At 35.4% G+C, this 27,930-nt stretch overlaps 1 protein-coding gene across 1 annotated transcript in view; it reads right to left on the bottom strand.

Moving 5' to 3' along the window:
• Frmd5 (FERM domain containing) overlaps positions 1–27,930 on the bottom strand; it is a 501,610-nt gene that overhangs the window by 427,759 nt on the left and 45,921 nt on the right. The gene's annotated exons all lie outside the window — the stretch shown is intronic.

The following is a 27,930-nucleotide window of genomic DNA, read 5'->3' as shown; positions in this document are numbered from 1 at the left end:
GAATTCAAGGAGAACCAGCCTACCACTGCAGAACATGGGGAGTTGGGTGCTGTACGCAGAGCCCCCTAGACTATAAATATATATCTCAATTGGTTCTCAGAACCACACTGAGTTATTTATTGGGATTAAAACAAATATTTTAAATCTGTCAAATAATATATATGATAATTAATTGTATGTAAGTGGTACTCCATCCTACAAATTACTCCAGTCATGCCAGATGGGTTATATAAGGCCATAGCTGTTTTAGTCAGTGACCTAAGATAAAATGAACTGTCAGTTGCTTGAACAAAATCAACACAAATGAAAGAAAATGGGGAAAAAAAAGGTGGAGCTAGTAGAGGATTCAGAAAAATACAAGTCAACCTAACTGGGTGGTACTGCAGAGAAGGTCAAAATATATGCAATTGTTCTAAATAACAAGTAAAAGATGGTATATTCAGGCATAATTATTATTATTACGGGCAACTCCAAGGAGTCTGGACTCATCAAGGGAGACCCTAAACATCATGTCAAGAACAACTATTCAACTTCCACACAGTATCTATCATACTTTGTCTTGAACTCATTCAGTCATGGGCCTAAAACAGACACTCTGGCAACTTATTCCACTCATTCACCACTCTCCAAGTAAAAAACCTAGTTCTAACACCCTTGCTAATCACACTCTTGCCCAGTTTCCATGGATGGCCCCTAGTCCTGTTCTGAAAAATATCCTCTGAATTAATCTTATAGAAACCTTTCGGTAATTTAAATGTCTCAATCATATCACCCCTTTTCTGCCTATCAACCAATTTCTGCAAAACACAAATCTTCAACCTGTTCTCATAAGGTTCATTCCATAGACCTGCTATCATCTTGGTCACTTGCCACTGGATCCTCTCCACCTCCTCCCCATCAAGAAGAAACCCAGGCGCCCAGATCTGAGCACAGTAGTCAAGATGGGGTCTTATCAAGGCTTAATACAGAGGAACAATAACTTGCTTGTCTCTGCTCGTCAAAGAATTCTTCAGTAACCAAGTGATTTGATGAGCTAATTTAGCCACTTTTGCAATGTGCCCCCTAAACTTCAACTCCCTATCCACCAACACTCCCAAATCCCTGGCCTCATCAATCTCCTGGAATACAGTTCCACCAATGTGGTATACTGCTGCTCATCTTTTCACCCCAAAATCCATAACCTTACATATTGCCACATTAAATCGACATCCATTCTCCTTAGCCCAGTCCTCCAATCTATCCAAATCATTCTGCAAAATTTTGATATCATGTGCATTCACTATTGCTCTACCCAACTTTGCATCATCAGCAAACAAATGAACAATTCCTCTCAGATCCTTTCCTATATTGTTAATGAACAAATTAAATAGTAGTGGTCCAAGAACAAAACCCTGCTTCACACCACTAGTCACAGGTCGTCTTTTGGACTCTACCTCTGAATAAACTACTCTCTGATATCTCTCCATCAACCACCCTCCTATCCATTTCACCAACCCTATATCCATCCCCATATGCTGCAGTTTACTGATTAGAATTCCATGTGGTATCCTCAAAGGCCTTAGCAAGGTCCAGCAGTATCAATGTATACCCATTATCCTTATCCAGTTCAGCCGTCACTGTGTTATAAAACGTAAGCAAGTTAGTGAGGCATGATCTACCCTTCACAAAACCATGCTGTCCCCCATACAGTATCCCATTCTCATCTATCCATTCTTGTATTTTTCTTGACTACTTTCTCCAAAACCTCGACAACGACTCTTGATATGCTGATTGGTCGGTAATTTGCAACAGCAGTCTTGGAACCTCCTTTATGCAGTGGAACAATTTTCCCCTCTTTCCACCTCCTCAGGACTAGCCCAGACCCGAGACTCAAATTAAACAAAATGGTTAAGGGCACTGCAATTCTTTAGCCGCTTCATGTAAGACCTGAGCTGGTATACCATCCAATCCCACAGATGTATTCACATTAAGGTTTTGTACTATACTATTCACCTCCATTTCATTCACCTCAATTCCCATATAAGCTATTGGTTCCTTCACTCCTGAAATATCACCACCTGGATGATAATACTCTTTCAAAGTGCTCGCTCAGTAATTCCACTATATCAACTGATTCAGTTATCTCCCCACCATTGGCATTCCTTAAAATCATTCTGCCGTATACATTTTTTTCTTTTACTTGCAGCATATAGAAAAAACTGTTTGGGATTCTCTTTAGCTTGCGTAGCTAATTTCCTTTCCTAATCCGCTTTTGCTTTACTTACCACACTTATTACCCTTCTGGCCTATGGTTTATGCTGTTCATGGGCCTGCAGGTCACCTTTCTCCTTAAATTCCCTCCACAGTTGTTTCTTTTTTTGCAGCTCAAGCTTAATGAGTGTTATTCATCCATTTAACCCCTACTTGATTTACTATCCGGACTCTAGGTATACAGTCAGCCGTTACCTCCTTCAAATGCTCCTTTACCGCTTCCCATGCACTATCAACCTCCAGCCCTTGCAGTTTTACATGCCATGGCACTGAACCAAGCAATCTCCTAAGCTTGTCATACTTACTAGCCTGGTAATTCCACATGTACCCTTACTTAATTGAAAATTCCACACATTTAGCTACCTCCAAGACCTTATGATCACTCTCACCAATTGGTGGCAACGCGGTCATATTCATTACAGTCAAATTCTCAGATGCAATTACTAGGTCGAGCACTCTTGAATCCCTAGTATATTCCATTACATGCTGTCTCAGGTAGTTATCCTTTAATAACTGCATAAAATCCAATTCCTTCCTCCCATGTGTCCTCTCCTCCTTCCAATCAATGTTACCATAGTTGAAATACCCCATAATAATTACCATCCTTCCACACATTGGGTCTATTTGTCTATGCATACTATCTCCACCATCTATTCCATCACCAGGTCTATAGCAGCACCCAACTGTATATTTTGTTCCACTAGTCTCAATCTCACACCAAATAGCCTCAAATGTGCTCTCTTCACTATCCTGCAGTATTCTCCTTTGCTGCAATTCATCAGCTATCATCAATAACACTCCCCCCCATTCTTTTCTCTCTGTCCCTCCTAAACACACTCTACCCTTCACATTATATCCCACTAGCTATATCATCTTCTGTTAGCCATGTCTCACTAATGCCAATAGCCTGCAGCCAGAAAGTATACATGAAGTGCAGAAGCCTGTTAGTCCCACCCCTATCTTGATGCCTTATACTAACTATCCCATTCTGATTTATCGTTCTTCTTAGTAGCTCAGGCATATTATACACATTCTTACACTCAACTGCCTCCCTGATGTCTGCATATCCACTTCCTCCCTGCCTAATAGCTCTAGTTTCCCTGATTCTGCACATCCACATTCACTTCATTCAGCAACACTTTTTCCAGTCTCCACACACCAAATCCATTCAGGTGCAAACCATTCATCTTGTATAAGTCCTTTCACCAATCAAACTTACTCCATACATCCACAAACTCTATACCATTCCTCCTGCATAACCTGCGCATAAGGTCATTTGCAATTAGGGCCCTCCTTCTCAACTCTTCTCTGTCATAACGCGGCAACAGACTCACTATCTTAACTCTCTCACTTTTTTCTTTTGCAACCTCTAGTAATTCCTTCAGGTCCTCTCTCATAGCAAATTCATCACCTTTTAAATCATTTGTTCCTGCCACTCCCATCATTTCTTTCACCTTCTGCTTTTGCGCTCTAATAGCCTCATTTACATCCTTAATTTTCACACCCGGTAAGTATGATTTTATCGAACTCTTATCTATTACACCTCTTACTAGTGAATCACTAAGGATCAAAGCAAGGAGAAGTAGCTATAATATTCAACGCTCAACATGGAAATAATCATCATCATCAAGTTCCTGCCATGTACCCTCAAGGGGTGTACAGGATATGACAGTACTACATGAAAAAATTACATCATTACTAACTTCCTATCTACAATTTTCCTCCAAATCAGTCTGTTACTTGTCAAGACTCCGATATTATCAGATCTTATATTTCTATCATCTAAGGCACTTTGTACTGTATCAATCCACCTATATCTTGGTCTTCCTCTGGGTCGTTTTCCTGCCAACCTGGCAGAGAACACTTGTTTTTGGTAATCTTTCTTCGCCCATTCTGTTTAAGTGACCATACCACCTGAGATTAGCTCTGCTAACACATTCCTGGATGCTGACAATGTCAAGTTCTTTCCTAATATCCTCATTTTTAATATGATATTGCCATTGATGCCATCTTTTCACGCCTCTAATCTTTCTCAGGACTCTCATATCTGCGGTCTCTAGTCTTTGGTCAAGTGTTTTACTTCTGACCCAGCTCTCAGATCCATAAGTTAAAACTGGTTTGAACACTGTCTTGTATACAGCTAATTTAGTGTTCCGACTAATTTCTTTCTTATTCCATATGAATTTATTCAATTGACTTCCCACCATACCAGCTTTGTTGATTCTGTTGTCTATTTCTATATTTAATTTACCATCTTCAGTAAAAATCATGCCTAAGTAGCTGAAATGTTTTACTTGTTCCACAGGTTTTCCATTCACAACACAGTTGACATTTTCAATGATTCTGCCTATTTTCATTGTCTTTGTCTTTTTATTGCTGACCTTCATACCATATCTATTACAACAGCTATTCAATTTAGTCAGAGAATCTTGCAGACTTGTAGCGGATTTATTTAGAAGTATAACATCATCCGCATAAAGCAAAGCGCTGACATTAACATCTCCAATTTTGATATCAGGTTTAATACCACATTCCTTCATAATGTGATCCATATAGATAATGAATAACAGAAGAGATAATGTACATCCTTGTCTCACACCAGATTTAACATTAAACCATCTTCCTGTACTTCCTTCAATTCTAACTGCTGACTTACAACTCAAATAAAGACTAAGTATTGCTTGATATAATGCCCCATTGACACCATATAACTGCAGCGTATTGAATAGCTTCTCTCTTGGCACCTTGTCATATGCCTTTTCCAAATCGACAAAACTTAAATACAGATCTTTGTTATATTCCCATGCTTTCTCGACTATTTGTCGTAAAGTGAAGATCTGATCCTGACAGCCTCTATTTGGCCTGAATCCAGCTTGTTCTTCACCAAGCTTTTCTTCCACAATTTTTCTCAACCATTTCTCAAGTATACTTGCATAGACCTTGCCAGGAACACTCAGTAGGGAAATACCTCTGTAATTCTCACATTCAGTTTTATTTCCCTTTTTATATATGGGTACTATGAGAGCTCTACTCCAATCATCGGGAATTCGTCCCTCTGTCCAGGTTTTCTGAACTATGCAGTGCAGCCACTGTAAGACTCTTATACCACCATACTTCAGCATTTCTGGTCGAATATCATCTTCTGGAAATAATCTTCTGGGATAATGTGGAAACTTTCTAAATGGGAAATCAGGCAATGACAATTATTTATGCTTATACATCCATCCTTCAGAAGATCTAGCTGTAAAGAAGTAGAAAAATTCTTCACATAATTAGAGGAAAAGAAAAAAAGAAAAATCTAGTTCTTGTTGGAAAAGTACATAATGGAGTGGGAAATGAATCGTACAGAAATACTTTTTAATATCTGAAGAAAAGAACATGGCTATTATTACATTATTAATAATAATGTAAGGACTGGAGATCAAGTTTAAGACTACATATTAATCAACATCATATTCCAACATAAAAATGTGCATATATGCATGTGGAAAGAACACACATGCAAAACAAGAGAAGTCTTATTATTAAGTCATTGTTGTTAGAGAAGTTTTCAGATAGGTCCTATCTATAAGACTGTAAAAGGATTTGAAATAAGAAGTGACTATCATGCAATACAGATCAGTCAAAAGACTAGAACTATCAAAACATTAGTACAAATAGTTCCAACCTTTTGACTAAGATGGTGATGAGATTCAGCACAGATATGATGGCCTGTATGAGTCTTCTTCCAAAAAATATTGCTAACATCTGGTTGATGAAGAATTGAAAGATCTAAAAGGACTAATTGCTTATTTACTTCTTCTAAGGTGAATTGGATCTTGGGATGAAGTGAATTTAATTTAGAAAGAAACTGCAGTAACTTAGAAGGAGAGCCATTCCAAACTGCAAAAATATCATCCACATATCTGAACCAGTGAGTAGGTCTAGGTGAAATGTTATCAAAAATAAGTTGTTCAAAGTGTTCCATGAAGAAGTTGGCAATAGTAGGAGAAATAGGAATTGCCCATTGCAGTTCCTTCCTTGGCTGGAACTATTAAAACATTAGTATACATCATGCCATTCTTTATATTCGTCACACAAAATGTTACAAAAAGAATAACAACATATTAATTGCACCCTTTTATCTAATGATTTTAAGGATTCTTTCATCAAAAGAGCTTTTAACAGTTATGATATTTCTACCTCTTCAAATACAGAAGAAATAACTTGCATTTCTATCCCTTATGTGCAAAGCATTAGTGAGTGCATAGCAAAAGTTTTAAAACCACTGAATATTTTTGTTGCCCCATCAGAAAAATCTCCACCTTTCTCCTAAGGATAAGCTTCCACTCTCAATTATCCAGGTGTCTACAAGATTCCTTGCTCTTATGAGTTATCTTATTTTGGACAAACAGGAAGATCAGCTTTTAATCAGCTAGAAGAACACAAGTCTTATATTAAATTCCATGAGCCTGAACAGTCTGGACTTGCAGAACACACGATCAACACTAAATATAGAGTTCTTCATAAAAGTCATTTCCTCGTAGAATGGCTTTATAGAGAAACGTGTGAAACTTGACTGCACTGTCCTAACTTAAACAGACCCTTTGTGGGAGATAGTACTTTTGAAATCAGCTAATCTTTCCTAATTGTCTTGTCTATATATATATATATAATTTTAATTAAATAAGTTAAGCAATTATCTTTTATAGTTATCTTACATTAGCTACTCAGGCAGTGCTTTTCGGAATTGTCTGTTAATGTTTAATTGTCATTCTGTGAGCTTGTACTGATGATGCCTATGATACTTAGGCAAATTTGTACACTAATAAAGTTTTTTATGCAAGTTTTCCTCTAGTGTTATAATTCTTTTAATATGCCAACTCACGGTATTTCATTACCGAAACAAATATGCATTATCCCAGTATTTACCTATGGAAGTGAGACATGGGCAGCAAATAAAAAAAAAATAAAAAAATAAAAAACAGGAAGACAGATTCTGTGTTGCCCAAAGTCTTGGAGAGAAGAATATTCCATATAACTGAAAGAGGATATAATAAGAACTAGAATCAGAGAGATGAGTGGAGTAGAAGATACTGTGAAGTGTTGTAAAGCATGCAAATGGAGATTGGCTCGTCATATTAATAGACTGCCAGACGAAAGGTGGACAAAATTAAAGCAACGAGTGGATATTAAAAGAAGTAAACGTGACCAAAGAAGAAGATGGAGGATGATCTAGAATGGTTTGACATGAGATGGTGAATATTGGCTAAAGATAGACAGAACTGGAAAGTTAAGGGGACACCTATATCCAGCAGTGAATGGAAAGAGGCTAAAAAAGAAGAATCACATCTATTTTTGTTTCGCTAACACCAATTATGTCAACGTGATACTACTCTAACTCTTCTGCCAGTTCCACTTATTTTTCCATTACATGATGATACATGATGGTGACTGAATTTGTTCCAGCGGTTGAGTTTCTGTTTGTCCAAGTTCCCTGGTGAGAACAGTCAGACCTTGTTTAACCAGTTGATGCCCCAGCCAGGATTAATATTTCATCTTATTGTACCATTACTGTCTTTTGGTTCGAGCCAAGTCCCAAAGTACCAGTCCATCCTTGTTCATTCAGCATTCGTGTAAATGCCTACGAATCAGGTACCCCAATGCTGAAGTTAAAAGGAAAGAACACACGTCTAGAGATTGCAAATGAAATTTACAGGTATCCCTCGATTAATGCGGTTAATTAATCCCTCGATGTTACCGAGTATATCAAAATCATGTTAATCAAATCTAATAATCAATGGTAAAAATTACAATTAGTCCGTGATCAATTACTGTATTAATAATTCGTTTTATATGGTACTCTTTTAGGAAAGATAAAAAATGAATGCAAAGTAAATGTTTAATAAATACTTGTACCTACATTATTTACTGCAATTTTTTTATCAAAAGAAGTTATCAAGAGTTGTTTGAACAGTTTTAGTTTTTTTCTTATCGGCAAAAATTTCTACGATAACAAGAAAAATGACTCTCCAGACCTCGCAAACAAGCAATAAAACATAAAGAAAAAAACACTGCAAATATAATACATGATAGTACAAATTAAGTGGATATTGAATCCAACATTATTTCATAGCCGAATGTAGAAACTACAAGAGTTTCGTGCCGAATATATAGAAACTAAAAGTTTTGGCGGATGCAAGCATAAGCAACCTTATGGGCAACTCATAGTAAAGGTGGAGTAAGCTCCAGATCACTTTCCTTAGTATTTTCCATAATGTAAAGCACATTTCCTAAAGGACATGTATGATAAATAAGCCTTTGACTCTCTATTTCAGTAATGCATGATGGTTTATTAATTTACAGTTACAATCTAGAAATTATTGAACAAAGAATAAAAAAACAAAAGCTAAACCATACTATACTGACATCGGAGGTCGCGGTATCTCTCAGATACAATTTACTGTCAAATATCACAAACCTTTACATAACATGCGTTAAACCAAACTGACAGCAAAAAAAAAAAAGTGTGGAATATCACTCGTAACATATGAATGCACAGCTACTTATGACCTCCAAGCTATACACTGAATTGTGTAAGAATATTTATATTAAACATTTTGCATGTATCTGTCATATCAGCTGCGAGCTCTGCAGGGTTAAAGGCGCGTTAATCAAAACTCTTGCCACATATATATCAAGGGATTGCCGCAATTAATTTCGGTGCATTAATCAAATCCACGTTAAGCACGGGATACCTATATATAGCTAATAAATTACTATGTCATTTCAACTTGGTCACCAAGGCATCTTCATGGACATAAACAAATATAACTAAGGATGTGCACATAGCCACACTAGCAGGAAAACAAACAGAATATGTAAGGAAGGATCCTACAGTTCTAACTGCATCCTCTATGGGTGCAGGGATGGAAACGCTGAAGGTCTCAAAATAACAGTCACCCATATTTTAGCTAAAGTGAGGGGACCAGATTTGTTCAGATTTGGTGAACACCGTAATGCTGTGGCATATTCTAAAAAGAATCTCTCTGATTTGTATCTGTTCCTATATATCCATTTGGAGGAAAATATAAATTATGTCCATGATCTACACTCATTCAGTAGTGTAGACCATGTCTAGTCTAGCAGACCATGCCATAGTGGTGAACGGTAATGTTATGGTAGATTATAGAAATAATCTCTCTCTGATTTGCATGTGTTGATATATAAAAATGAGATTTTTTTTGCATTGGATCTGATGATTTGAATCTATAGCATGGTCTGCTACTCCAGAACGAGTGTAGCTTACTAAGCCCTAGACATAATTTATATGTTCCTCCAAATGGGTATTGGTGGTCGTTACTGTTTTTCCAGAGAGTCTAGATCAGGGGTGGCCAAACTTGCTTTATATAAAAGCCACATATGATAAACTTCGGATGTCTGAGAGCTGCAAGACATCAATAAATATTACACATACATTTTGCTAGAAAAATGCTATATAAATATTAAGAAACATGTACATCACCATCATCAAATTCCTGCCATGTACCCTCAAGGAATGTACAGGATATGAGAGTACTACACGAAAAATTTACATAATTACTAACATCTTATCTACAATTTTCCTCCAAATCAGTCTGTTACTTGTCAAGACTCCAACATTATCAGATCTTATATTTCTATCGTCTAAGGCACTTTTTTACCATATCAAACTACCTATATCTTGGTCTTCCTCTGTCGTTTTCCTGCTAACCTGGCAGAGAACACTTGTTTTGCTAATCTTTCATTACCTATTCTGTTTAAGTGACCATACCACCTGAGATTAGCTCTGCTAATGCATTCCTGGATGCTGACAATGTCAAGTTCTTTCCTAATATCCACATTTGTAATATGATATTGCCATTGATGCCATTTTTTCATGCCCCTAATCTTTCTCAGGATTCTCATATCTGCAGTCTCTAGCCTTTGGTCAAGTGTTTTACTTCTGACCCAGCTCTCAGATCCATAAGTTAAAACTGATTTGAACACTGTCTTGTATACAGCTAATTTAGTATTCACTAATTTCTCTCTTATTCCATATGAATTTATTCAACTGACTTCCTACCATACCAGCTTTCCTGATTCTGTTGTCTATTTCCATATTTAATTTACCATCTTCACTAAAAATTGTGCCTAAGTAGCTGAAACGTTTTACTTGTTCCACAAGTTCTCCATTCACAAAGCAGTTGACATTTTCAACGATTCTACCTATTTTCATTGTCTTTTTATTGCTGACCTTCATACCATATCTATTACAACAGTTATTCAATTTAGTCAGAGAATCTTGAAGACTTGTAGCGGATTTATTTAGAAGTATAACATCACCTGCAAAAAAGCAAAGAGCTGACATTAACATCTCCAATTTCGATATCAGCTTTAATACCACTTTCATTCATAATATGATCCATATAGATAATAACAGAGGGGATAATGTACATCCTTGTCTGACACCAGATTTAACATTAAACCATCTTCCTGTACTTCCTTCAATACTAATTGCTGTATATGTATACATGTACATAATAATATTTATTCCTGTATGTTATTTTAAAGCTGTTGATATGTATTAGTTTCAAAAATCACAAAGTACACATATACAGGATGATCAAAATTAAAGTATCCTTGTTAAGACCCTGTGAAGCACAATCCAGTGATCTAAATGTATCCAAATGTACATGACACATAATGTGTTCCTGCAAAATTTTGCACAAATACATTGTGTGTCATGTGGAAGCAATATCCAAGGAGAAAAAAAAAAGTTCCAAAATTCACCACCAGAGGTGCTGTATGGTGTACCAAATGTATATGTAATAATTTTCCGGTGTATAAGGAGAAAAGCAACACAAGCAAAAATAACACATTTTTATTCACTTTCATTATGCATTCACGGGCTGTACACCCATGAATTTTGTAATGCTTTTGGAATATTGGGAAAGGCAGCACATTTCAAATGTGCTGCCTTCCAGTATTCCACAAACTGCACATTTGGCACAATATGTTCACTGGAAGAAGACAACATCAATCTCGACAATGGTTGGAAACGATGTTGTACATATGTTGCGATATGCTGTCTTTCTTTCATCACTGGCAAGTTATCAGAATGAAACTGATAAACTCTGTCTTTGAGAAATCCCCAGAGCTAGAAGTCACAGGGGATCAGATCAGGTGAATGAGTCAGCCGTGATCTGATTTTCCCTTTCGGTCGTTTCTGAGCATAGATGACCTTGTAGACATTGTCCACAAAGTATTCCTGGTGAGATTTTTTTTTACAGGGTAGTTTGTTTTCCCTAACCCCCCCCAATTTTATCTGGGCTCAGGACTGGCATATGGCTGGGACAGCTTGATGACCGTAATCCATGTGTGTTCACGGGGCCAGTTTGCCTGTTCTGGGGGATGAAAAACTGAGTTTCCGGGTTAAAAAAACCCCTACCTCTGTATGAGACTGGCTAACTCACCTTTAGTCAAAAGAGACCAGATAAAAGTTTCTCACATCAGTGACGGGAATCGAACCCAGGTCTTTCCGACCAAAGGGCTTCATCTATACTGACTGATCTACGGAGACTCCAGAGCCAGAAGTCAGAAGGGATCAGATCAGGTCAGCAGTGCAATAGAAAAAATGCTTGGCTGATCACTCTGGCTTCCGTAAAATGTTCTCAAAGAACCTCAACAAATCAACTGATGTGTGAAGGGGGCCCCCATCCTGCATGAAAATAACTGAATTCATGTACAGGCCCTGCTATAGCTGTGGCATAACAAAATTGTTTATCATATCGTGATACCTCTTGGCAGTAACTGGACAGGTCACAGAACCAGACTGGCAAATATCCTCAAAGAAGAATGGTTTGATGATAAATGAAGCTGTAAACCCACACCAGATCATAACTTGGGTAAATGCAAATGAATTTGCTGGATTGCATGTGGATTTTGCATGGCTCATACCTGGCAATTGTGGGCTTCACAGCTCATTTCAAGTGAACCTCATCTCGTTACAAAAGTATCCATGGGCTCGCAGCAATGCAACTCCACTTGAGCAAGGAATGTTAAAGCAAATATCAGTCAACTTTCAAAGTCCTGTGGGCACAACTTCTGTGTCAGAGTTATCTTGAATGGGTAGAGATGCAGAATCTTCCATGGAATTTTCCAGACAGTTGTATCTTGGTACAGCACATGCACTGCAGGAACCAACACTGTTATTAGTGGCCTGCTCCACAACGGTAGTAGCAACTTCATTCATTTGTTGTAAACTGAATGGTTTGGTACCTCTGCCAAGTTGCAAACTCCCAATGATCCCATTTCTTCAAAACAACTAATCATTCATTGCAGAGCACATGGTGATAGTAAACCTTGTCAGTATTTGTTCATGCGACAAAATTTGCGGAGTGCAGCAACAGCATTGTGATTGTTGTGGTAGTACAGTTTACAAGCAAAACACGGGGTAAGGTTAGTGTCATCACTGAGGATGGTATAACGAAGGGAAAAATCACATGTCCATATTTTTAAACCCTCTTAACACCTGCTGAGTAAATTCCATGCATTTGGTGTTTAAAATGCACCTGGTGGTGAATTTTGGAACTACTTTTTTTTTTCTCTCAGATATCCCTTCCACATGATACACAATGCATCCCTGCAAAGTTTCACAGCATTTGTATCACTGGATAGTGCTCCACATGGCCTTAAACAGAGATACTTTAATTTTGATCACCCTGTATATACCAAATATTTTCAAAATCCTGATTAATCATTGTTTTAACAATACTGAGTGTATTTAATACAGTAATGAACTACAGAAACATCTAAGAAAATGAGAATTTGCATTTCATTAACATTAAAAGAGACTGTCAAAATTAAAAATAAATGGGATAAAAATAGATATTTTTAAAAATAAATAAAATAATCAGCTAATGCCTTTTATTCTCCTATAGAGAGCAGGCAAGACTTTTAAACCCTATCTACCTTCTGAAGACTGAGTAGACAATTCAATCTCCACTAGTAGCCAATCAGAGATAGCTGGTCTGTGTATATCACTGAGTATAAGCGGCCACCAATGAAGATACTGGCAAACAAGTGCTGCCATCTCTTAGTATCTAACCATTACAGTATATGTTAGTGTCTGAAATAAAGTGGGTTTTATAGTCAATTTTCTTGAGTTTATGGGAGAAAAAAAAACTTGCATGCCCATGCCAGAGATCGACTAACTCGGACACCAATCAAAGAAAGGCTTAGAAAAAGCTCCTCCAGTCAGCAACTTGACTTGAACTATATCTTCAGGCAGCCTAGCGAAGAGAATACAAGTGCCACTTTCACTGAGCTACATATATATTTTTAATGATATTTATTTGTTTTAGCAAATATCTGGTCAAAACATGGAGGGGAAAATGTAAACCAATAAAATTAGAGATATTTCAATCAGAAACTACCTTACAAAATTATAGTCTTATCGTAATATTTTTATGACACAAGCAGACATTAGTACAATTATCAGACTATTTACTGCTAGTAGATGTGACTCACAGGCAAGATGCGAGTCTCCATCTTGGCTGTGAGTTATTGAAAATTCAGCTGATATGTTGTAAAGGCTGTACGAATTAGTTCTGTCAGGTTGATTTGTAAGGATTGCACAATGCTTCGACTTTATAGACTTTATTACAGAGTACATTCAGAGCAGTATGTTTGCTGAAAATTGAGATGAGTAGCACACTGGTTTTCTTCAGTTCAGGATATTTTATTTCTGGAACTTGTTTCCAGAACCCAATTGTATACTGGAATTTATGGATCATCTTCAGACACAGATCCTCTTGTAATTCTATTAGTTACATTTCCACAGCAGATGATTCTGTAACCAGAGGTTTGAGTACTGGACTACCATCATTGATCACATTAACCATGAATGGATTTACAAGAAAGGTGAAGCAGGGCCTCGGCTTCTGCAAGTCCTCGAACCTGTCTAGGAAATTATCAAGCAGTTCTTGAAATATTTATCTTTGTATACTTCTGATCTGTGGTCTTTTATTTCAATATCAGGGAATGTATTTCCTTGCCTTTTGAGAATGGGAAGTAACTGAAGTTTCTTTACAATGCCTCTTTGAAAATCTCTCATTGTATTCTGAAAGTGGAAAATTGTCTGACTAAGATCAGAAGCAATGTTATCCTTCCCCACTTGAGAGTTTGTAGATGATTCATTATATCAGTAAAGAACATTAGATATTGCATCCATTCATCATTTTCCAGTTGATAGAATCTTTTCTTTTCTTCAAGAAAAGTAATAATAGGTTTCAACAGATCCACAAACTTACTTAAGACATTGCTGGTTGATAACCGCCTCACAATGCAGTAGAAAGAGACATCACTAGGTTTATCTTCAAGCTCCAGTTCTTCGATAAAATTTTTGAATTGTCGGTGGGTCTTCCGACTTAAGTGTATGAATTTGACGATTTCAAGAACAGATTTCATAACATCTTCATACTTGAAGTATCATCACAACAATTAATGCAATGAACAAATTGTGGAAAGGTGGAAGACTTTTCATAAGTGAATTAATCCTGCATTTTTCCACACCATTGCAGATGCTCCATCTGTTGCAACATTGAGGTGTTTATCCAGTAGAATATCAGCATTTGTTAAGGCTATGTGTCAAGTGCATTTTTTAATGTCAACACCACAAGTTATTTCTTTTTTCATGGCCATGAAGTTCAGCAACTCTTCATTCACAGTTACATCAAACACAATGAACAAATACTAAATACTGCCAGTTGTAGGTTGTTGTGCATGTCTGTAGATTCATGAAGAGCTAGGCTGAATGCAAGGGAATATATATATATTATTATATTATTATTTGACACCTCCAGGGAGTCCAAGGACTAATCGAGGGAGGGTACCAGGTCTACAACTCCGTCTCCATCATTCAATCACAACTGACCACAACTACACCAATGCCATCTACCGCCTACCACCACTAGTATCTCCACAGACAATCACAAACATCCATGCCCACGGCAGGATTCGAACCCGCAGCCCTTTGGCTGGAGAGCGGATACGCTATCCACTCGGCCAACCAGTCCGACAAAAACATCCCTTAAGAGAGCGAACTCAAACTCTCGAATCTCAGCGTCCAATTAGTTGCCTCTTACGACATGCTTGGATTTACATTGGTGCTATCCTTATCCCGGCAACCTTCTTTAAATAATTTCTTTAAATAATTCTGCATTTTGCCTGCAACATTAGCACTGATCTAGAATATATGCCTTTCTGTAGTGTGGCGTGTTTGTGCTATTAGTTGGTGAAGTTTTGTGCTATTTGGATCTAACACTGCAACAACTTCAGCTATATTCTTCTTAACAAATTTACCCATCAGAATATGGGCATTTTAGCATGAGCAATATTACACGATATAACAAAATGAGCTTCAGTCGTTGTAATGACTTTCTTACTGAACAGTCTCACAGTATCTACTAGCTATTTATTGATGATTTTAACACAGTTAACTTGTTTGTCCATAATTCTGATATAAGTGGATCTTCAGCCGAAAATGATTGGTGATTTATTTCATAGCGGCATTTCAAGTTACTGGCTTTGTAATAACTGAGTGACACAATGCAGATAAAATGTGCAAATGAAAAATTTCTGTTTTCATTTGCACATTTTCACTTCTTACAATTTCATGACACCATCTTCCTTCACAAAATTTTCCCACACACACTTCTAAAAAAATTAAAGTGAAAAGAAGCAATAAGCTCCAATATGTGCAACAGAACCAAACTCTACAATGCCAAGTATCACTCTAACATTCTGTTAATTTCATTGCCCGCAACACAGCCACAATCACAAACCACACCCACTAAAACTAACATTGTTAGCACCAGCTGTATGATTACTGATTCTCCAGCACAATTCCTCTGTAATTCTTGCTGATCTAAAATTTCTTTAATCTCTGACTAACCTTACCATTTAAATTCTTAAATATATTTAATCACCATGAACATCAAACTTATGTTTTAATCCAGTGGACTCTCAGTTTACACCCAGTAAATAATTATAAGGCTTGAACATTTTTTATTTACCTGTAATATAAATTGTGATGCAAAAAAGAGCTCAGCCAACATATTTCCATAAGTTGCACATTATATGTCAAAGAACTGCATGTGGTTCGCAAGCTGTGGTTTGGCCACCCCAGTCTAGATGATGCAGGGGATCTTTTAGTGAGTGAATAAGAGTAGACAATTTTTGGCATTGCTTGAAGGCAGTCTGTCATATCTTTTTAAAACTTACAAATTTTTTCTGAGGTGCTCCTGTTGTAGGGAATTGATTTTTTTTTTCTGGGTGTGTGTGTGTGAGAGGGGGGGGGAATGAATAGAGCGTTCTGTTGATTCTGTGAAGGGGAAAGCCATTGGCTAAAAAATGTGTTGTGAAGGTGATAGATTTCTGTGTTATAGACTAGTGATCTCCAAGCAAATGGTTCTAACTCAATTGAAGGATGCAGGGGAAAAACTTCAGTCCACGATATAGACTTCCGAAAAAAACGTAATTAAATTTTCCTTGTTGTCAAAATGCAAGTAAGCATAGCATAACAAAATAAAAGATATGGTACATTCATGTATATTAAGCATAATTAATTTAAATAGTACTTAAAAATTAAAAAAACAAATGGCAATTAGGTTGAATTCACAAAAATTGGACTGAAGTTGTTTTTCCCCTGTACCCTTCAATTAGCTGCATGCACCTTCCATTGTGGGTAGATTTTCTGTAGACAGAAAAGGATAAGAATCTATTTATGACCAGGACATACAACAATTGTTTTTCCTTTTCAATGGAGAAATGGATCCTTGGATGTTGGCTGCTGAGGTGTGTGTGTGCACTAGAAACATTTCCAACAAATCCCCACTATGTAGCTAAATGGAGAGCATATCGTTAACATAGTATAGCCATATTGTGGATTTGAGAGGGATGGAATTTAACATTGGTTAATGGGGAGGCTATGTTAAAACTGACCATGATGTCAGTATCTTTAAGGATCAAGTCTGAAAAGCAATATTTGAAGGGAATACTTCCTTTTGGAGGTGTGCTTTGTCTTTTTGCAAAATTTTGCAATACATTTTACAATTGATATGAAGTTATTGGGCTCTGTATACAAATAGCCTAGTCATGAAAATACTTCATGCAAACTTTGACTTTGTTTCTTACACTTGGATAAAGGATTAAACAAGAATATGATTTCTTGGTAAGTATAATTCACTTTCTAATCAAGTTAAAAAAAAAAATTTCTTCATCTATCCCTGACCCAGAATATTTTAATAATAAGATGACATTGTTTTGCTACTTGTATGAGAAATATCTGGCTTCTGCATTAATTCAACCTAGGTCTAGCTCCCACTAACAAGACCTCAATAAAGGTTGAAACAAGTCTGGGTAGTGACCTTCCCTTAATGCTCAGCATTAAGCACCTCCAAAAGGAGGTGCAATTTATATTATGGGATACCAAGGCAACTGATGTGAAGTCACTGGCCTCTTTGTACAAGTAGCCTAGTTGTGAAGATACTTCACATGCAAACAGTAGACTAATTTCAAATGTTTCCATATATGGCAAGATTGCCTTCTTTGGTTATTATTGCTTCTTTCCATTATCTGTGTTCACTTTCTGGCACGCTATTCTTTTTAAACATTTGTACTGTTGATACCCGCGTTTTTCACTCTTCGTCTTCCTTACTGGCTTTATTACTGTATTCTTAGATACTGGTTCTAGTGTGATATTTAAATCCATACTTATAGAAGGTTGCTCCATTATTATACTTCTTATTATGTCAGTTATATTGTTTTCGATGTTTAGCACACCATTTTTATCCTTCATTGCATATTTTCTTGTCACCTCATAAATTTTCCAATGTGACCTAACAATTCCTATATAATTTCTCTTATCTTCTCTAACCAATCTTTTAACCAACTTATCTTTCTTTTCCTGTAACTTCTCAGGTGAATTTCTTTAATTCTCTAAGAATTAACATTTGCAAACAGCATCTTAATTTTATGCCTTTCTCTATGAGTTTCAGAGTAGTGTCTAATAATCAGTCTTTATTTATTTATTTTTAAATAGAAAAATGTCTCTTTGCTTTCTATCATGTCTTCTGAGATTTCTTGTTTCCTCCTTTCTAATTTCTCATCTTCTAAAACTTGAATTTTCTTTTAAAACTATTCTTGATTGTCAAGATTCTTGATCGATTTTAGCATTTGGTTTTATTATCCAGTGACAGCAAGGTAATTATATGAATTTTGTGATGGTTAAATAAGGTTACTCTTATAAAAGATCATTCATTTCACAAAACACTACTTTGACTTCATGCTTCATTATCTACTGCTCTCTTTAATATTTCTTTTCCCAAGCAACTTTGACATTCATATCATCCACAAGAATAATCACATCATGCTTTGGCATTTGTTCTGTAATTTTTCCATAAAACATCTACTCAGGCCCGACTGGTGGCGTGTGCGAAGTGTGCAATATACACAGGCGCTGCAGAAGAAAAGGCGCCTAAAAGATGTCAAAAAATATGAGATAAGAGTTTAAACGAACAACGAATGGTACATATAATTATGAACGTACATCGTCTTCCGTTCGAGCCCCTTCAGATCTTCCTGGAAACAAACATATAAATTCTGAAATTGTATCCTAGACCAGATTATATCATTGTGATTTTTTATTAAAATTTACGAAAATATACCTAAAATAGTTCTTTATTTTATGATGTATCATAAATCAACTTATGATTAATTGTTGAGTTCCATGTAAGGGTCGTATCCTAATTTTAATCAGATCGGATGCATGTGGTCTGGCCCTAAAAGTCGGCTTACTACTGATAACTCATTCTTCTCGACATTCAAGCCTGTTATATTAGCGGGCTGTTAGGACATTCAAGAACAATGAAGCAGAAGAACTGCAAATAGAGCTGAAATTTTTATCCAGAAAAATTTAAGAAAATAGTACACCAGAAATGGTTTTGAAGTGGATTTATAACAACAACCTTGAGGAACTCTTTACAAATTCACTGATTGCATTGAGAATACTATTGACTTTGCCCGTTTCAGTTGCTAAGGGAGAGAGAATATTTTCTAAATTACAATTAATAAAGAACTACCTGCGATCAAGCATGAGTCAAGAAAAACTAAATGGTTTGGCACTAATTTCAATAGAAAATAATATTGCTCAGTCTATCAACATTCATGTACTGCGACAGGATTTCGCTAAAATGAAAGCCAGATGAGTCCCTTTTAGCAAAATTAATGTAAAGAATATTTGAATAAATCTCTTAACTTTATATTACTATTTTATATTATTTTGAAAATTTATATAACTTGAAAAAATTTGTATAAGCAAGACTAATCCATAGGTAACATTATACTGTAAAGCATTTTATTCACACTTTATTCAAAAAAAACTTTTCTGGAAAGGCACCGAACATTAATCGCTCACACAAGAAAAATACTATGCGCTGGTCCTGCATCTACTTTTCTTCTCATTTGTTGGTGCATAAATCAGTAGGCATATGTTCAGACATTAATATATATATATATATATAGAGAGAGAGAGAGAGATTAAAGCATTATGTGGCATAAACTGGCATAAAATACACAAGCCACATAATAATTTACTAATGTATACTACAACATTATTAAATGGACAACCACTGACCCTGACGTAACCTCTGGCTAAATTCATTTTATATTCAACACGCACACACACACACTAATAGCTACTGGATTTATATATCAAGAGTCCAGTTATTTCTGGATAGAGAACATTTATACTTAAGAGCATTAGAATCAAATCATCACCTAGTTCCGGTTTGAAGAATATTGGCTTTTTTAATGTTCACAGCAATCCCAATGAACAGCCTTATTCCTTATAACTCATTAATAATGGAATCACATGAATTTAAATATTTTTATTTGTAGAATTTTCAACTATGTTTCACATAGTTGAAATATTTTTAAATATAAACAATTAATTACAAAACACATGAATGGTGAGTATTAGTCACATTCACAATCCAAACCTTAAGGTAACTGTTTTCATTAATGTTTGAATTGCGAATGTGTGCTTTACAGCTTTCTTTGTAGTCTTTCCAGAAAAAAATGTTTTGTAGATAATGTATGGTTTTCTAAACCAGATTTCTTGGGTTCTTTAAGTGAAAAATATTCTTGATGTTCTTCAAAGAACTAATTAATAGGTATGCTTAAGGGTCAAAACTGTATAACTGAGAGAGACCTCCACATAGCCTTTAAAGGAATGTGGAGAACAGACCAGGGCTTCTGACCTAATGTACAATTCTCACCTTCTCGTGGTGCACCCTGTTAGGTATCTACCTGGATCCTGAACGAACGAGGATGGGCTGGCAATTTGGGATTTAGCTGACCAAATTGTATTCTTAATGGCATAAACCACAATATCAAATGATGGTAAACATGACAGGCAGAATTTCATTCGGGCTGGGGGGGGGGGGTCACCCAGTTAAACAAGACTCCCATTGTTTTCGCCAGGGAACCAGGGTGAACAGCGAAAAGTCAGCTACTGGAACAAATCCTAAAACACGCCCCAATTCAATATCACCAGATTTCAAGATTAGTACTATCAACATAAAAAGCCTGAATGACAAAGAAATGGAGTTAGCTAAGGAATTGGATAAGTACCAGAATGACATAATATGGGTAACTGAAACAAAAAAGACAAAAATTGGTGAGATCTTTCTGAGCAATAAATACAAAATGTTATATTCAGGCAATGACAATCAAGGAAAAAAGGAGTAGCCATAGCATTCAACACTAAATACAAGGCTAATCTTCTTGAATGGCAGTAAGTCTCAAGTAGAGTGATGTGGGCAAATATCAGAATGGGGAATTGGACAATGAGACTTATTTGGGCCTATGGTCCCACAGAAGGTTCTACTAAGGTAGAAGTGGAGGAATTTTTTGAGGCTTTAAAGAAACCAACTGACACAATGAAAAAGGAAAAGTTGGTCCTCATTGGGGATCTAAATAGCAGAGTAGAAAATGATTGTCAGACATGCAAAAATGTTTTGGGAAAATTTGGAGAAAAGAGCAAAGCTAATAATAATGGCAAATACCTGTTGGATTTCTGCTCAGGACATGGACTGGTTATTACTAACACAATGTTCCAACATAAAAATGTGCACAAATTCACAAGGAGAGAAGAAGCAAGGAATAAAAAAAGTCTCATTGACTATGTTATTGTTGATATTGATTCTTTTTCCTGGTGAATAAGTTCCTGGTAAATAAGTCAGCTTGTGCTTTTAGAGAATACAGAGATAAACATAAGAAAGCTAAACACTGTGTAAAACTAGTTAAACAAAAGTCATGGGAAGACTTTGGTAAGAACATAGAAAATAAATATCAGGAAGTTGGCAAAATATTCTGGAGGTTGTTGAAGAAGCTCAGAAAAGGAAGAAAGAGTGCTATAAAAGGAATTAGAGATGATAAAGGCGACATGAAAACTGAAGAAAAAGACATCCTTGAAGTATGGAGTAATTACTTCGAAAAATTGCTAAATTAAACAATCAGTGACAGCATGGTGGTTTAAAAACACTCAACAGGCATGCAATCAGGAATACATATCCATACTTAAAGTAGAAAAAAGACATTAAAAGCCTGAATTGTTGAAGGCAAGCTGAAGTAAATGAAATTTGACCAGAAATGCTCAAGTATGGAGGTATAAAAGTCTTACAGTGGCTTCACTGCATAGTTCAGAAGGGCCTGGACAGAGGACGAATTTCAGATGATTGGAGTAGTGCTCTCATAGTACCCATATATAAAAAGGGAAATAAAACTGAATGTGAGAATTACAAAGGTATTTCTCTACCGTATACTTGAGAAACAGTTGAGAAGGATTGTGGAAAAGAAGTTTGGTGAAGAACAAGCTGGATTCAGGCCAAACAGAGGCTGTCAGGATCAGATTTTCACTTTACAACAAATAGTTGATAAGTCATGGGAATATAACAAAGATCTGTATTTAAGTTTTGTAGATCTGGAAAAAGCATATGACAAGGTGCCAAGAGAGAAGCTATTCAAAATGTTAAAGTTGTGTGGATCACATTATGAAGAAAAGTGGTATTACATCTGATTTCAAAATTGGAGATGTTAATGTCAGCTCTGCTTTATGCGGAATATGTTGTTCAAAATGTTCTATGAAGTAATTAGCTAGAGTTGGGGAAAAGGGAGAAAACCCATGGCTGTTCCTTCAATTTGTTTGTATAGTTTGTTCTGGTAACTGAAATATCATGAATTGATGACAAATAATTTTATGATAGTATCAGCATCAGCATTGCCTTAGCTTGCACTACTTAAGAGACATGAGAGCTGCTGAGGCATCCATATTATTTGCCTTTTATTAGTTCATTTGATTAAGGTGTCACTGGCCTGACAGCTGTTTTGAACTGCTGGTTCTTATCAGAGATCAGGAAGAAACCTTAAAATTATAAGAATCCTCACTCAATACCAAACAGTTCTGTTCCAGAGAAACGCATTTTTCATAAGTGAACAGAAGTTGGTGCTTAAAAGTAATTTTCAAAAGAGGCTAAATGTATTAATTTTAGCATTGGAAAATAAACAGATAATGTGATGTTATAGGAACATAAGATGGGATAATTAATAAATGACATAAAATAGATTTACCTTACATATATATTTTTATTATGTATAAAATTTTCACCCTAATATCACGAGCATCTTCAGTATGACTCAAACTGAACAACAAGAACAGAAACTGTATGTACATGATGCTCTACATCATGTACTAATTATATTAAGTTTCCTGTGATGTAAAATAACTGACAATGGTACAGATGATTATACAGACTAATTTCACCACATATGCTAGTGGCCTTCTTCTGGGTTAGGAAGAACAAAAATAGTGAAGTATTAAACGTGAATGATTACATAACTAAAAAACAAAACATGTAGGAAACCATTACACAAAAGTATAAAACAGAAAACATGTGGAACATGGAAGCTGGGTTGGTCGGTTCTTGTTCAGTAAGTGTGTGCAATAGTTGTCAGAAAAGTTAGTCTGACATGCAGAAGGATCTAATAAGTGACTTCGAAATATCACATAGAATCATTCTTGGTTTCTGTTAAGTGTGCCTTGTGGGTGGATAACCATTGTAGATTCTTTGATAGTTTTGTAGTTGTCCTTTATATAAGGCATGAAGCCCATCCCATTCAGTATTATGGTGAGTATGGAAGAAGTGGAAAGCTAAACTTCAGCTGTATTCTCTGTTGTTATTAATGTCTCCAATATGTTCTTTTTGTTTAATTTTCAAACTTCTAGATGTTTGTCCTATGTCAGAAATGTGACAAGAACATGGAATATTAATAAACTCCAAAATGTTTGTTGAAAGGGTTGTGGTCCTTAGGTGAACATAATAAAGCTCATATAGTCAAATAGATTTGAAAGCCACTCTGTCCTTAGATTTTAGGAGATTGGTGATTTTGAAGTTCTGTAGCAAAAATTGGGAATTTGTTGTAGAGCAGAATTAGAAATAGTATTCTTTGTCCCATTTTCTTAGAAAATCCATTGCTCACCAGTAGTTGAAGCACAGACTGTAATTCTTTTTTTCGTTTTTTTCAGAGATAGAGAGTAATAGAGATTGCCCTTTTCTCGAATGTACGTATAATACCAAATTTTTGTGAAATACAGTGCATGAGAATGTGTGTAACGACCTGTATGAGTGGGCTTATGGTATATGCTAAGAGAGGCCTCCTGTTTTTTTTTTTTTTTGTAATAAAACATCTAGGAAAGGCAATTTTCCTTCATTTTCAAGTTCCAAACTAAATCAAATTTTATGGTGGAAAGAGTTGATGGATGAAGGAAATTTGTGCAATTCGACACTATATTTCCAGATAATAAATAGATCATCTATGTATCGCCACCAAAGTGAAGGATTTTGACTTGTGGATGAGAGGAAATGTTTTTCAAAGTTTTCCATGAATAAGTCTGCACATGGAGGATATGGGGGGGGGGGGCTTCCCATTTAAAGGCCAGATAGTTGCTTGTAAATTTTCCCATTCCATCTGAAATAATTTGACTGAAGACATTGTTTAAATAGTTGAGAGATGTCAGGAGGTAATAAATTGTCTATAAGTACCATAACTTCATTCACAGGAAGATTGGTGAACAAAGATAAAATAACTAGTTAGAATGACCAATGGTAAGATGGAAATTTCTCCTAGTTTTTTGTACAAAGTGTTGCTAGTTTTGATGAAGGAGTCCATATGTTCAATGTGGTTCTTTAAAAATTTAGCCAGATGTTTTGATAACAGATAAGTAGGCGAACTTATACCATTCACAACAGGCCAAAGAGGAATATTAGTCTTGTGACCCTTCAGAGTTCCATATAGTCATGGAGTTAAAGAATGTATAGATTTCAACCTTTTTATAAGATCCACAGGCCACATTGAGCATGTTGTGTAAAAGGTTCTTGGTCTCCTCATTATTTGTCCAAGCAGGGTCATAATCTAATGGAGTACATGTGGAAGTATCTGAGAGTAAAGATTAAATCTTAGACATATGATCAGTTGTATTCACGAATACAGCTAACACATTCCACGTGTTTTCTGTTTTTTACTTTTGTGTAGCGATTTCCTGTATGTTCTACTTTTTTAGTTATGTAATGGTTCTTTAACACTTTATTGTATTATTTTTTGTTCTTCCTAACCCAGAAAAAGCCACTAGCATATGTAGCAAAACTAGTCGGTATAATCATGTATTATTAAGGCTTAATAAAACCCAATGTCAGTTTTTTACATCACATTTGTTTTTTTTGGTCGAAAATTCTACATAATAATGTTAAGTTTTCAGTAAAAATAGCTTTAACAAGATTAAAAACAAATAAGTAAAAATATTTTTTTTATCATCATCAACAAATTCCTCACATGTACAGGATATGATAGTATTACATGAAAAACTTACATCATTACTAACTTCCTATCTACAATTTTTGTCCAAATCAATCTGTTACCTGTCAAGACTCCAACATTATCAGATCTCATATTTCTGTCTTCGAAGGTACTTTTTACTGTATCAATCCACCTTTTTCTTGGTCTTCCTCTGGACCTTTTCCCTGCCAACCTGGCAGAGAACACTTGTTATGCTAATCTTCCCTCTTTAATTCTGTTTAAGTGAACATACCACCTGAGATTAGCTCTGTTAACAATGTCGAGTTCTTTCCTAATGCCGAATACTGAAGCAAAACTTTCAGCGTATTCCTACCTAAATAGTATCAGTTTTTACCAAGCTGTCTCATGATTGCATATAAGGAGAGATTCCATTCTCCACATACCTTCATTGTTGTTTAATTTTTTGATTTCTAAATGTTTTACATTGACGATGATCCATTACACGTGAATCGAAATATCTGTAATTAATCCATCTTAATTAAATATTTTCAACTATGTCCATATGTTATTTATATAGAATGAATAAATTATGAATTTATTCATTATTTATTGAATAAAATAAATGAATATAGAATGAATTATAAAGAGAAAAAAAAAGGGGGGGGGGACTGAACCTAAAACATAACATCTAATGCCATTTATTTTTGCAATCTTTAAGTGGGAGATGAATTTCATCACCTACTGTGAGATCCCCCCTCACTGCTTATTGGAGGCCTAAAGTGAATTCCATGTTTCATCTCTAGAACAGGGTTTTGGGACTAGATAAAAAATAAAATAAAACACTTTTAGCCCACCCACAATAATGATGTCCTACAGGTTTGTAACCTTTCATTGGTGGGATGAACATACAAATTAGTCCATTACCAAACTAAGTAAATTCTAACTATGAATAGTAGGTTAACAAATTTCTTTTACATGAGTCAAATAATCTGATAATTTTTTTTTAATTCTCTGATAACTACAACCCATACAAAAGGAACTAGAAAAATGAGAGGAGACCACCACATAGCCTATAAAGAATGCAGGAAACCAACTAACATTTATAACTTATATCCAATCTTCACCTTCTGTAGTGTACCATGTTATTAGATATCCACCTGTATAATAAATGAACAAGGGTGAACTGGCAATTTGGGAATTAGCTGACTAAACTGTATCTCTATTGGTTTAAATCACAAACAAAAATGATGACACAACATGAGAAGTCATGCCATCTGGATACATCACCAAGTTAAACAAGGTCCCTACTGATTTAATCAAGGAAGAAAAAACAGAGTGAACAGTGAAAGAGTCAGCTAATGAAACAGTCTCACACACTAGGCATCAGCAGAAGTGAAGACAGGCACCATCAACTGTATCAATTAAAGAGAACTACAGAACTACTATATTGACATAACTATATGAAGAAAAATAAAACAAGTGACATGCTGAAGAGTAACTATAAACTGTTATATTCAGGCAATAGTGAGAGAGAAATGAATGGATAGCTACAATACTCACCACTAAATATGATGATAAACTTCTTGAATAGCATGTAGTTTAAAATAGTGATGTAGCCAAATCTGAAAATGGGGAAATTGGATAATGAGACTTTGTGTCTACATGCCCACAGAAAGGCATGTAGCCACAAAGTAAAGTCCTTTTCTTTTTAATGTTTTATTTTTTATTTTTCCAAGTCATTCACAGACAACTTCTTAATGAATTACCTTTATTAAAATTCTTGATTCTTCTTTGCATTCCATTCCATTCTTTTTTTTTTTTTTATATTTGCATTGAGGTGACATCTTAGTCTATTTCTTGATTTTTTTTCCCTTCCATTTTGCTAGTATTTCTATTTTAGAGACTACTAAATAATGATTTCAAAAGCTTTCATATCCTCTACAAATGCATATCTCTTATATGGAGCATGTTTTATGATTAAAGGTGTTATTTATTTTTAAATGATTGAAAATGTTAACATCTAATAGTTCTTTACCATTATTATTTATGCAAATTTCTCCATATTTACCTATAACATTTAGGAATGGTTTATTTTCAACTCTAGAATTTAGATCTCCTGCTATTCAACATATAGCCAGTTTTATTTGCATTAATTCAGTTGTTTTTGTAGCTCTTCATAAAACTTCAGAGTCTTCTTTCCTGCCTTCTTCAGGTCATAGAATCCTATAACATTTAAGTGGCTTTATTTGTTTTAAATTTAACTATTATAATTCAATCATTTATTCAATCAAAAAATTGTATTTTTTCGTTATATTTTTCCATTTACCATCAATTAAAATGGCCACTACTTGAAGATCTAATTATCATCTATCATTTGTATCTACATATATAACTGTATCTTTCCAATTCAATATGTTTGCAAATAAGAGAACTTCATCTTCATTTTCCTAATACTTGCCTTGTGTCACTCTTAAAAGAATGGATAAATAATGAAGCAAATGCCTTAAGAAGAATGTATAATTACAGGTAATTGCTACTTTGTTCCAAAAATTGAAATGCATATTATGAACTTATATGTCAAAATGCCATTTCATTTTAATGTCTGAATATAATATATTTTATTATCATTATCAATAGCATCAGCATAATCATTATAATTGGTAAAGATTTTGCTTGGAGAATAGAATGGTGGCTTTTGCTTGAACAAGTGGAATGGGTTGCTGAAAGTTGTGAATAAATTAATTTAAGGAGCTTACAGAAAAAAGC

This window comes from Typopeltis vanoorti, chromosome 16 (assembly GCF_054136105.1).
Source record: "Typopeltis vanoorti isolate ZY-2024b chromosome 16, IOZ_Tvanoo_1.0, whole genome shotgun sequence".
Lineage (NCBI taxonomy): Eukaryota > Metazoa > Arthropoda > Arachnida > Uropygi > Thelyphonidae > Typopeltis > Typopeltis vanoorti.
Note: the sequence above shows the minus strand (reverse complement) of the source record. Positions and strands in the feature narration are given on the sequence as shown.